The sequence below is a fragment of the Aythya marila genome (genome assembly GCF_965140915.1).
Source record: "Aythya marila genome assembly, chromosome: Z".
NCBI lineage: Eukaryota > Metazoa > Chordata > Aves > Anseriformes > Anatidae > Aythya > Aythya marila.
The window spans coordinates 6,468,819-6,481,867 of NC_139080.1; positions in this window are offsets into that span (position 1 = coordinate 6,468,819).

Here is a 13,049-nt window from a genome sequence, read left to right on the forward strand (position 1 = left end):
GCAGAATACTTGAATAACTATTTATAACAGTTTTTCACTCTCTGTCTTCTCAGGTTCTTGTTTTTGTTACTGGTCTTGCTTTAGCAGGAAATCTGTGCATATGCCAGCTCGAAAGACTGAGAAGAGACCTATCATGGATGGCTCCAGAGAGCCATATGCAACTTGAGAGAAACTGTCTCCCACCTTCAGCCCAAAGGGAGAAAACAGGGAATATATTAACCGTCAGTAGCCTTTAACTACAGGGCTCTGCATTTGTAATCAAAGTAACCGGTAACAAATTGGGGAGTGTCTACATATGTGTATAATGCCTGTATTTATTTATTTATTTAGTGCATAACTAGACTATAATAAAATCAAATATTTATAGGAAATAAAGGAAGGGATATTTCCTGAACAGCAAGTTTTAAAGTTGTCACTAACTGTTGTAAACACTTAGTATTTCCTTCCAGAAATAAATTGAACTATATTAACGATGTATATCATAATTTGAGTCATCAGCCTCTAAACCTCAGATTTTCCAGAAGCTGAGAGAATAAACCTGGGAAACAGCCACTGCACATTTGCCTGGTTGCTATTTTGTTCCTTAAGTATTTGTCTTTGACCACTTTCATCAACAGCATATTAGGCTAGAAAGACCTTTGATCTGACCCTGCGAGGCAGATCTTATCACCCTGAGTTATTATTACTGACACTGATTTACAGTGCTCTAGCTTTTATTATTTTATTGTAAGAGTTATCCCCAGGCACTATGCAAACACAGGGCCAAAGCTCTAGAGAATTTACATGTATACTCTCCATGGGAGCATCGGGAACACAGACATCATCAGTTAAGATTTTCATCCCTTTGGTCATTTAATTGCTGATGATGACACACAGAGGCTACTGTCTCTCATGGGAACTTTATCTTTTTTACCTGAGCTTCAGTACAAGAAGGGAAAAAGACCTACGGAGAGAGACATCACTGATATTTCTGTACAAGGCACTGATTCACCCTAAATTTAGGTGCTGACCTGGTTCACACAACTTAAGGGACTCCTCACCCTACCTTCCCCCATAGACAGGGGGAGACAGGTCAGGAATAAACAAGTTCTCAACCATAATGAGAAGCACTTCTTTCCCTGGTGGATTGTAAGGCAACATAGGATAATTAAACTCCTAATTTGGATGCCTCAGTTATTACTGAGTGCAATGAATGTGAGGGTCTTTAGCAGAGCAGTTTGTAGCATGAATCTGTGGAATGGAAACACCTAACAGAAAAGTATAATTCAGAAATAATTAAGAGCAAAACTAACACAAGAATTAATCACACTTTTTACTCTATTTGATTTTTTTCATGAACATATAAACAAAAATGACAAGTTTAGTAAAAAAAAAAAAAAAGTATTATTTTGGTTTACACAGGTTGTTTGTTTGTTTGTTTTTTTTTTTTTTTTTTTTGGTACCAGTGGTAAAATATATATATTTGTGTTTTGTTTTGTTGATACTTAAAAACAACAACAACAAACTCCTTTAAGGTATAGTAATGATAATAATCAAATAAAATATAGAATAGTTGTTGGGTTTTGCTTTCATGACAAATAGGCACTGACAAATCCATGCCACATTACCATCCTTGATTGCTCTGATGGAACTCATTTTCATCTCCTGTTCCTCTAATTACATGAAAATTGCACACTTTTTATGCATGACACATTTTCTGCAGCTTTAGAAAAAGGTTGTGAAGGGGAAAAAAAAACATTTATCAGTTTCTTTCCCCCACTCATAATGGCTATATATCATCTACTGAGCGATCAATCCAGCTTTAAGTGCCAGTTTTCTGTGCTATTGTTGTAACCAGAAGAGGAAGTATATGAAAAAATATGTTTTTAGACATGTTTTCCCCCCCTTAGCTCTTAAGAATGGAGATTTAGAGTGGTCTTGTCACTAGTCTGTTATTCTCTTCCCAGGCCTACTTTCTGTAATTTCAGATTTCAAAGCCTGGATGGATGGGTCTGATTGGAAAAGACTAACTTTGAACAATAGCACCTCTTAAGCTATTCCCCATCCCTCAGGTTTTGTTGAAGATTTATATTAATAGTCTGATGAGAAGTGAAAATCACCATCATTGCTGCAGAGGCATTAAAAAGTACATAGACAGTACTAATAAATTACAAGTACAAGGATAAATTAGATGCCACATACCTGGTTTTTAGTTATTTGTTTGCTTTCATGATGGGAATGGCATGGTGGAAGGGAAATAACAGTTGATGTCGTTAGTCTGTATTTAACTGTAATGGGCTTGCACCAGGTGGGTGCATTTTCATCTTCCTAGGGTAACAACAAGTGATGTAGGTATTTTTCTCCTGACAATAGCTCTGATGATGAAATGTGCTCAGCATGTGGAGACCTCTGTCCAGATGGTCAACACAAGCTCCAGCCACTTTTAAGCCCTTTAAATCCTTGCCCTTTTAAAATCCTTGCAAAACTTCATCAGTAATCAGCCCTTGAGCGTTGAATACAAATATGTTTCAGGGCATTCCATTGTTTTAAGTTTTAGTTCTACATTACTCATTATTCATGTTAAATCTTTTATATCAGAAATTTGTATCAGCAGGGAAAATTTATATAATTAAATTAATCACAATGTTCAAGTCCCTTTCTAAAACAGAGGTTAACTGGGACCTTAGATATCCCACATATAATCTGTTTAGTCACAGTTTAAAGTTGAAAATTTCACTACAATAAATGGTATAAATAGATATGGGTACTGGAAAGCAAGTATTGAAACTCCTGTTTTTCTTCCTTGTTGTTGATTTATTTCTTAAATCAACAGCAGAAACAAAATATTTTTAGCCAAACTGAAATAAAGCTGTGTGATCTGCCCTGATACCCATGCTGGCAAACAGTGAAAGAGTGAAACAGTGGGTTCATCCCGACATTGGTATGCCTAGCAATAGCACATAGAAAAGATTCTTTTGTACTGGGGAATGCCTCACTCATAAAACCCACTCTCCTTGTTCAAGCTCAGCATTTGAGTATGTTCAAGTCTTTTAACTTCAGAAATAAAATTCAGTTCTTTCGATTTTTTAAGAGTTAAAATGAAAGGATGATGTTGGTGAGAAGAGCACAAAAATGTGCAGCTTTCACAACACAACAGCAAGTCAGAAAATGGAGTTGGCAACACACATCCTTGAAGAGAGAACCACGTCATGATCTCATTCTGGCCTGATCTCCATGCAGTTTATTTCCAACATGAGGCATTCACAAATAGATAACTAACCTGTCCCTCTTAAATATCTGTTCACATTACAGTGAGACATCTCTCCCTTTTTCCTCAGGTTTGTTTATTACATCCACAGGTTACATAATCTATTAAATTAACCCACAATCTAGTTCTTAAGAACCCATGTAACCTTGAATAAAGTTATTACAGATGATAAAGTCATCACAGACAACTAATCCAACTTCAGTTCAATCCCTGCAATGCTTTTATTTTCATAATTTGTTCTGGTACTGGGGCTGAATAAAAAAGGAGATTTACTAATCACCTGAGAAAAAAGTTATGCATATTTTGTATGTGCAAAACTGGGGACCAAGATTTACACCAGAAGTACCATCTCCAGCCAGGAATGAAAATTTCACTGAATAGAAATATTGAACATATTTTACTGAAGGTGAGATTTAATTCTGTGTTTTGTGGCTTACATAATGCTTAGTTCACTGGGGCCCCCACACCCTGGTAAAGTATTGCCAGTTAATAGTAATAATTTTTTAAATTTTATTCTGCTGACACCATGAAATGGAACCTTTAAATAATTAACCTCTACTGTTTTTTTTTTGTTTTTTTTTTTTTTTTAGAAAGGTCTGTATTTTCTAAGTATATTTAATAATGACAGTAAGACAATTAAGTATATTCTAATATATTTCAGTGTGACGATAAAAATTCAATTTATTTAACTTTACAAAGAAAATAAGTCATGCTTTTTATCTGTATGTTCTCATTAGGAAAGTCTCAGGTATTGAAATATAGAATTTCTACATTTGCAATGACAATTGTTCAGATAGCAGTGCAAAATTTGATTAGAGGAATATTTTAATGAGGAAATCCATACTGTTTTTGTTTGTTTGTTTGTTTGTTTGTTTTTGGGGGGTGGGGTCACAATCCTTTTTAAAACAGGATATATGGATGACCACTAGATATTTTCAAAAATGTTCAGTGATCTCAAAATTTAATGAGTTAAGTGTAAATGTATGCATATTTGAAAATTCATACCCCCAAAAAAATGGGTGACAAAAGAGCTTCCACATACTAATCTCTGGGGAGGAAAAAAAAAAAAAAAAGTTTTTAATGAGAACTTTGTGGATGAAATTTAGAACAGAAAATTGCTATGACCAGTGATGAGTTCCATTATATATATATATTTCAGCCTATATAGCTAGGTTCAAAGTTCTTGGTGAGGAGGCATGCAAATCATTAAAATGAGCAAGAAGTCTATTTATTTCCAAGTGCTATATAAAGGAATTTTGTCCATAATATTTTTTGAAAGTTAAACAGTACGATCTAAATGTGAGGGAAGAAGGTTTTTAACCCTTTGTAGCAAAAGCCTATTAAAAAGCCTATAGCAAAAGACATTCCCCTGTTCTGAGAATGTCTATACTGTATTGTGAACTTCAATACAGATTTTTTTGGGGGGGGTTATGCTGTTTTTGCTGTTTAATTCCCTCTCTTTTTGAGTGAGGAAAGGGCAGTTCCTTTCATGCTGAACAAAATGTAAAACCTGATGAGCTGAGTCAGTTACATATAATTTGACAAAGTTGAAGGAAAATATACAATTGTGTAATTTAAGAGATTTAGTAAGATATTTGCAGGGGGTATAATTTGGAACAATGGAATGAAATCTAGGAAACAGAAATGTGTTGAAATATTACAGCATGCATGTTACTGTGAGATGTTGGATTATGGTAACATTACTTGATGGAATGGATAAACTTCTGGGTCTGCTGAGCAATGAATACTGAGGTCTCTGCTTAGCCTGTACACTTGGCATGAACAACATGAGGTGAGAGTGCTTTTCTGATTCTTCATCTGCACAGTCTCTGTGGCAAGCAATGAGGTCCTCATACATACATAAAGCTTAACTATGGTTTATGTTTTAAAAGGTTTAGGGATCTGCATAAATATAGCTAATAGATGAGAAAACTGAATTAACTACTGAAACGGAACCTGAAATAGAAACCTACTTCAACTTAGATGCACAGCGAGTATCAAATGGCGGCATGACTAGAAGTCACACAATTTGGTAAGAAGATCCAAAACCTCCCACAATTCCCCGTGACAAAAAGGAGTAAAGTCTGTTCCCTCACGTTTATACAATTATGAAACCATGCTTTGCTCTCAACTTTCCATAATAATTGATAAACTACTTATTTATCAAAAAGTCAATATTTGACATTTATAAAAAATTACTAACAGTTCTAGTAAAAAATGAAATTATATACCTTCTACTGAGGAAAGTGAACAGAAAGATAATTCATAAGATACCAGTGAAGCTGATACTTTTATTCTCCATCATCATCATTATTTAAGATATATTATTCATCATTATTTATTCTCCATCATCATCATTGTTTATGATATTGAAGATAACATATATATCATTGTGTTTTGCAGTGGTATGGAATTAGAAGAGCTTTAGATGATCTTTTTAGAGATGTAAAATGTAATTTCAAGCTTAGCTTTCGACACTAAGCATGTAGGGAAAACTTGTCTTCAAATGATTTCAGCTTTGGTGTAGGATCTGATTCCTGCTGAGACAGGGTCAGCATGAATTATGACCAATGAGGGGCGACGTACAGGATGCTAGATACTAGAGTATGGGCTATGGCTCTTGTAGCACAGCCCTGCCATAAGACTGTTCCGTACCATTGTTTTTATACACTTTGTATAAAGAATCAGTGAACAGCTTTTACAGAAGTGTTTGAGATGCTACTCCAACATCAGAACAAAGTGCATTACAGGGTTTGTATCAGTCCTGGCATTCACTAAGGGGAATAGCAGACAAAAGAATAACAAACCTTGCGAGATCACCCTGTAGGAGAAATTAAGGACTATGATAAACGTTTATAATTCCAGGAGTATAAGTCAAATACACATATTAAATATTAACCACCTAACTTGAGAGACTGAAAATCTGTTTCTCCCTCACTGTCTGAGATGCTGGAGCTTTTCTGTCATGCTCTTTTATTAACAATGAGTGAGGTGGAAAGCCTGCTCAAGTCTAGGTAAGACATCTGTATTATTCATGCTGAGAAAGCAGTTTCTCATCATCAGGATGTATTTTCTTCTTATTATTATTATTACTGAAGCCTTCCTCTGTGTGAAATTCTGAAGTGACACCTAAGAGGGGTACTGTAACTGAGGTATTTTTCCCAATTCCAGGCATCTGACTACATCCAACATCACAGAAGGTAAGGCCAAGAGCAGGTAATTATTGACTACTTGGATAAGGAAAAAAAGCTTCATTATGGTTTGGGGTTAGGAAAATTTTTAAAAATGGAGATGCCATTACTTTAAATTTAGCTCTGAGTATCTTCTTGCTTGGGAAAGTCAGTGAAATAAATGAAGTAGTCCAAGAGTTGATCCCTACCTGCAGATTAATAAACCATCATGACATTAGCAGACTCTTAGCTATTCTCCAAAAGTTCTTACTGTTATTGCCTCACTTAAAATATTCTGCCCTTACTCTAGCATATGAGGTGTCATCAATTAAATGAATCATTATTCATTTGTCTTTACTTATCATAAGAACCTACCATGGTTTGTCTCAGGGCATCTTTAGACTGAGGTGGCTGTATATTAAAAAGCTAACAGTATGAGAAGAAAGTATTATTCAATTTGCAGGTATATGAAAGAATGAGAATTGATGTCTGAGCCCTAACACAGTTCACCAGCCCTGAAGTGAAGTCACTTGTTCTAAAGGCACATATGGTTGAAAGACTATTTAAGGTATTATTTATTTTTTGTTATATATTTTATGCTTACAGCATTGGCAGTAAATAAACACACTGAAGAAGAAAACACTACTTAACGAGGAGTAGATGAGATTGAATATGACTGTTCCAGACCTGTACAAGAGGCACTGGCCCATTAAATGAATGTGTGAAGCTACTTCTTAATGTGTTAACCAAGTAATCAATTTCTGAAAATACCAAATAATTTAAAAATAGCCCTGTCTAATCTGAACCAGTACTGGCATCAGACCACGCATTTCTCAGGTACCAACTTCTTCCCTTAATCAATCAGTTCTGACATTTATACTTTTTGCTTTCTTCCTTTTATTCCTTTTTCTCTCTCCTTCACTTTTTTTTTTCCCTTTTTTTTTTTTTTTCTTTTTTCTTTAACCTCATTTTGTAAAATTAAGTGACCAGCCAACCTCTGTAGATAAAATTCTTAAGCTTGTTTTAATATTCCTTTAGCTTTGTAGTCCATTAACATATTGGAGTGGTTGTAAAAGGAGAATCAATACAGCAGATAGAGCACAACACTGGAAACTAGGACCCTGGGGGTTCTGTTCATGGTGTTGGTATTGCTTGCTCTACAACCTTGAGACAGCCACTTAACCTCTTGGTGCCTGAGTTAATTCAGCTGTGAGAGAATGTAGGAACATTTGCATACTGCACAAAGGTCTTGAGAAATGTAATTTGTAAACCTTAGGCAATGCACATCCATTCATGCCCGGTCAGATCTGTAATTCTCTTACAGAAGTCAAGTAAAAGTCTGAGGTCACTTGAGAAAATATTGCTTTTAATATTGGTTATCTGCTTTGAGATCTTTGAATAATTTTTTTATTATTATTATTTTTTATTTTTTTTTTGGTCAGGGCCAAGTGTTGAATCCAGAGAAAAAAGGAAGAAAGACTGAGATCTTCTTCTGTTATAATGGCTTATGTTTGTTTACATGGTAGAATTCATAATCACTGGCCGTTCCTAAGACAAGTTTTTAAATAGCTACGGAATACAACTATATATATACACACATCACAAATATCCCTCGTTATCCTAAGTAGCTGCAACAAAAATTTAGAAGGGATGTAAAGACAAACACTCATGGAGTAAGCTAGTCTCTGACATCAGTGATCACGGTAGAGGAAAGGGTCTACACAGAGAATTGTTCCACCAAAGAAAAAACACCAATTTGGCAGGATTATGGGCCTTATCCAATATAACAGTTGCTGTGTTACTGACACATACTAATCTCTTCTTATATTGAAAATGCAGATGAGCCCCACTAAATTCAGCCTGAACTGTCACCATAAGTGTTCTCTGGAAGGGATTTACTTGCATGGCTTCTTTAGAGGTCTACACATCTCACTAGAGCTTCTTCATCATTTTGTCTGGGACAGTCCACATGGAACCAGGGAAAATCCACTGATAACTGCATATATTTCCATAATCTTTATGTATTTTGTCACTGGTGGTTTAAGTAAGTAATCCTGGTTCAACAGACTTCTGAGAACATGAGTAAGGCAAGTAACAAGTCTTTTCACAATCCACCTCTAGGAGAAAAAGCACTTAATTCACTTCTGTTCAAAAATGCTGAAGAGTCCGAAGCCAAAGGACTCTCAGATTTTTCTCTGAGAAAGACTTGAAGATGTCACTTGGAGAAAGATGACAGCTAAGAAACTGAGACCTAAGAGAATTTTCATTGAAGGGTATAGGTATAAAATAATGTTGTTTCAAGTCTAGAAATTGTAATTAACCCAGTCTCTCCAATTCCAACTATCTACCTTTCCCTTCCCTTCTAGCTGGACAACTGCCATGAACCTGGTAGCTTATACCTGGCAGAAAGGCATAAGAATATGACAAGGACCCATTAAAATATGACCTCCTAGAATCATTAAGGTTGGAAAAGACCTTCAAGATCATTGGGTCCAATCATCAATCTCTACCACCAATATCACCATGGTCGTAAGCACCATGTCCAACCTTTCCTTGAACACTCCCAGGGATGGTGATCCCACCACCTCCCTGGGCAACCTGTTCCAGTGCCTGACTACTCATTGAAGAAATGTCTCCTAATTTCCAACCTAAACCTCCCCTGGTGCAACTTGAGGGCATTCCTTGTAGTCCTATTGTTAGTTACCTGTGAGAAGAAGCCAACCCCCAGCTCCCCACACCTTCCTTTCAGGTAGTTGTAGAGAGCAATAAGGTCTTCCCTGAACCTCCTCTTCTCTAGGCTAAACAACTCCAGTTCCCTCAGCTACTCCTCACAGGGCTTGTGTTCCAGGCCCTTCACCAGGTTTGTAGCCCTTATCTGGACACGCTTCAGGGCCCTGATGTCTTTCCCATTGTGAGAGATCCAGACGCTGAAGCCTCCACCATGTGAAACCAAAGGAAGAGTGGACACCAAGCCACCCTGCTGAGAAAATCTTGATGGATGCACACCTGGAGAAGTTGCACATGGACTAGGAGACCAGATGAATGAGGAATTGTGACTCTTAACAGTTATTTAGCGGCTTATGGTTGCCAGCTCATTCTCTGCTGGGTCAGATTAGTTGTCTTTGATATGAATAATTGTTACAGAGAGAATAAACGCTTTTTTTTTTTTTTTTTTTTTTTTTTAGCAATTTCTTTCAGTGCCTGCCTATGGCTGTCCAATACTTCCATTTCTAAGGGGGCTAAGAGCTTGTGCTCTGCCACATTCATTATTTCTCACTTTGTTGGTTGCTAAGCAGTCCCTTGTTGCTAAGTAGGGTATGAGCACTTAATTTACTACATTCTTTTTTCTCGTACCACATTTTAGAAATTGCAGATCCTGTTTAATCAATGTGTAAATGCATGCTTTTGATGTATTTTTCCTAAGAGCAATATTTTGATCATTCTTAATGATACTTAATGAAGTCACTGCATGATTTCTGATTGTACCTAATTGAAGCTTGTGACTTGCATTTCAATGCTATCATCTTACAGTTTTATGCCTATCAGATGAGACTTTACAAGGACCCAAATAAATTAGGAAATATACAGAATTGATGTATTTCTTGGAACAAAGTTGCTTGGAAATACATACATATATAATTTTTCAAATTAATTGTAAGGTAAAAGGTATCTCTTACATGATACAAATCTGAGGGAGAAGAAGCACAACAAATTCAGATGATGAGAAGGATAATTTATTATTGTGATTGTTTACATGAAATGAACTAAAACTGTCAGACCAGATCCTTAAGATTAGATCTCCACATAAAGACATCAAAAAAATTAAATAATTATTATTTTCATGTATATCTCCTTGTTTAATGCTGACAATAGGTTGACTTTGTATGGATACAAGCATCAAGACAGATCCTAGCTGAAAACTTCTTGTACAGTAAAAACAGATTCTGCAATTTACTCATATAACGTAGTCACATAACCTGGGTAAAGTCACCGGATCTGTTTAGCTGATAAGATTTCTGAGAAGCTTTCTTATTCAGTGAGATGGACATCCCCTTTTACACTGCTATGAAGGCAAAAAGGCCACTGTTGATCTAACTGAGAAAATGAAATGTTTTAAAAATATGGTATTAAAAATCAAAGTCTGATATTTACTAGTTATGCAAGGTTCTGGAAACACTGTCCCATAGAAGAGGGAAGAAAGACCAATAAAAGGATACTGGGTAATAAGCATTATAGGGCTTTTTAAAAAAGATGTTGTCTGCTGTATAAAAGAAAGTCGTAAAAAGAGAGCAGTTAAATATATGGCCACTCTTAAATCCTGTAAGTGACTTCTGACTCACAGTACAAGTCAACAGACTAGTAAAGTTACTTATGATCAAGCCATGTGGCAAATCTTAGCATTGAGTAACACCTTGTTTTAAGTGCTCTGTTGGCAGAATGAGTCAGAGCTCTTAGGTTGTGAGAGGGTTGATGCAAGGCTGGGAGAGAGCTAACTTTAGAATACAATGTTCAAAAATCATCAGGAGTCAAAAGGAACTACTGACTGCTACCTTCAGAGTTAGAGCACACTGGTGGATCAGCTTAATGAAGCAGAAGCTGCAAGGTTTTTGCAAGACATTTATTCCTCCTTGTTCAGCTTCTAAAGAATTTTGGTTAGGATGTGGAATAGCATCAATAGGAAGATAAAGGAGAGATCTACCTCAGTCTGTATGCTAACCTAAAAATACTAAATTGTTTTAAAATAAATGAAAGCACCAGAGCAGAATGGGTGTCCTATTCCATTTAGACCTACCTCTGCTGCCATGGGCTCATTGCATACAATTATTGCTGGAAACTTAGAATAATCATTTTAAAAGTAGTTAGTATTTTTCCCTTCCTGTCATTATAGGACTGATTATCCAGAAAGGTTTCTAGATCCCAGCGGATAAAAATCTATTAATGTACTGAATATAATTTATTCATGGTCATTTATACTGATTTATTCTGTGTTAAAATTACCTCTATCTCAAGTACCTGTTTTTCTTCTTTGGTATCACCTTCTCCCCCACTATTCTGTATCAGCTTTAATTTTGCTTGCTTCAACAAAAAAATATATATTTCAGTATATTCTTGAAAGAAGGGTGCTCCTATTATTTCTTTGGTTCATTCTAGTTAATCCTGAAAGTTTTCTCAAGATATAGGATCAAGTTACTTTTAAATTGATTGCAGACACTCTGAACAATAAAACTTACATGTGAATGAAGTTCTGTTTGAGCACTGAGAACATAAACAAGTTCTTAATTCTATTTGTGCATGTGCAAAGCCCTTCCATGGAACACGTTTGAGTAACTCCGGATTCATGGTGCACTTGAGCTTATGTCCAGTTGTAGGCATTATCCCTGTCTAGACAAAGAGCATTTTGCAACCCTGATACTGTAATTCTTAAAAGACTAACATCTCCTTCTTCTTCCACCCACTCCCCTCACCTCCTGTATTACAACCAGGATGAGGGGAAAAATTAAATTGGGTCCCTGTTACTACTATAATTCCAAACATTTCCAGATCACTGTCTAATCAGCTCAGTCCTTGTGTCAGATTGTCAAATTTCTAAGCAAGCTATTACTCTTTCTTACAACAGTAATGTTGCTTTCCAGATATACAGCATCAGCAAAAGCCTTGGATGATGTGAATCATTTGTTTTAAGATATACATGGGCAGAATGTGAATAGATTAAAGTGTTTTTATGTTGTCCATAAGAAAATCAAATGTCAACCCAAGCAACCAAAAAAATAGAAGAAATATGAAAATAGAAGAGAAATAGAAGGAAATATGTAATCTGCAACATAGGCTAATGTAAGTATTACTGTATGAATCAAAGTTTGGAGTGCTTTCAGATGGGAAGACTCCTGCTGAGACTCTTTTCTTGTCCCGAAGTCTTTCAATTTTGTTTTATTTATTTATTTATTTCAACGGTAATCACATGTAAAAGAGGAAGCATTGAATTATGGAAGAACAGTACAAATCTAAAACTTCAAATCTTTGTGGTGATTTTATTGAGTAAAAAGGAGAGGGGGAGGGCAGGGTAATAAAGGGAGGAGCCTTATTGCTTTCACAATTTATCATATAAGGCTGTTTCAATTTTTTGGAACAATCTAAAGATCTACAAGCAAATACATTCTCTCTGTAAAGAAGAACAAGGAAACCATGTTGAAGATGAAGGTCTTCACCCTACCCAGTATCCCAGCCCAGGATATGTGGGACTAGGCAGTAGGAAAATGTTTCAGACTTCCTGTCCATTAAGTGCAGACTGTGCCAAATATATGCTGGGCTAGTAATGAAGACAAATGTCTATTTAGAGCTGAGTTCAGGCTGTGGAATTCATTTTACTCTGGAAGTTTCATCACTGTATAATTAGAGTGACATTTGGTCAGTCTCGTTAGATCTGGATTCAGACCAGAGACTCAGAGGTAGAGAGGTCCAATAAATTCTCTCCTCTAAAGCTGATATTCATTTCATTATTGTTTTAATTGTCGTACTTTCTTTACTGTCACTGGGCCTTGCAATACTGCTCATCTGGCATGATTTTGGCTCCATCATTCCCTTGAATTAATTCTCCATCTTGCCTGTATTTTCTGTACTCTCCCAGATCAACT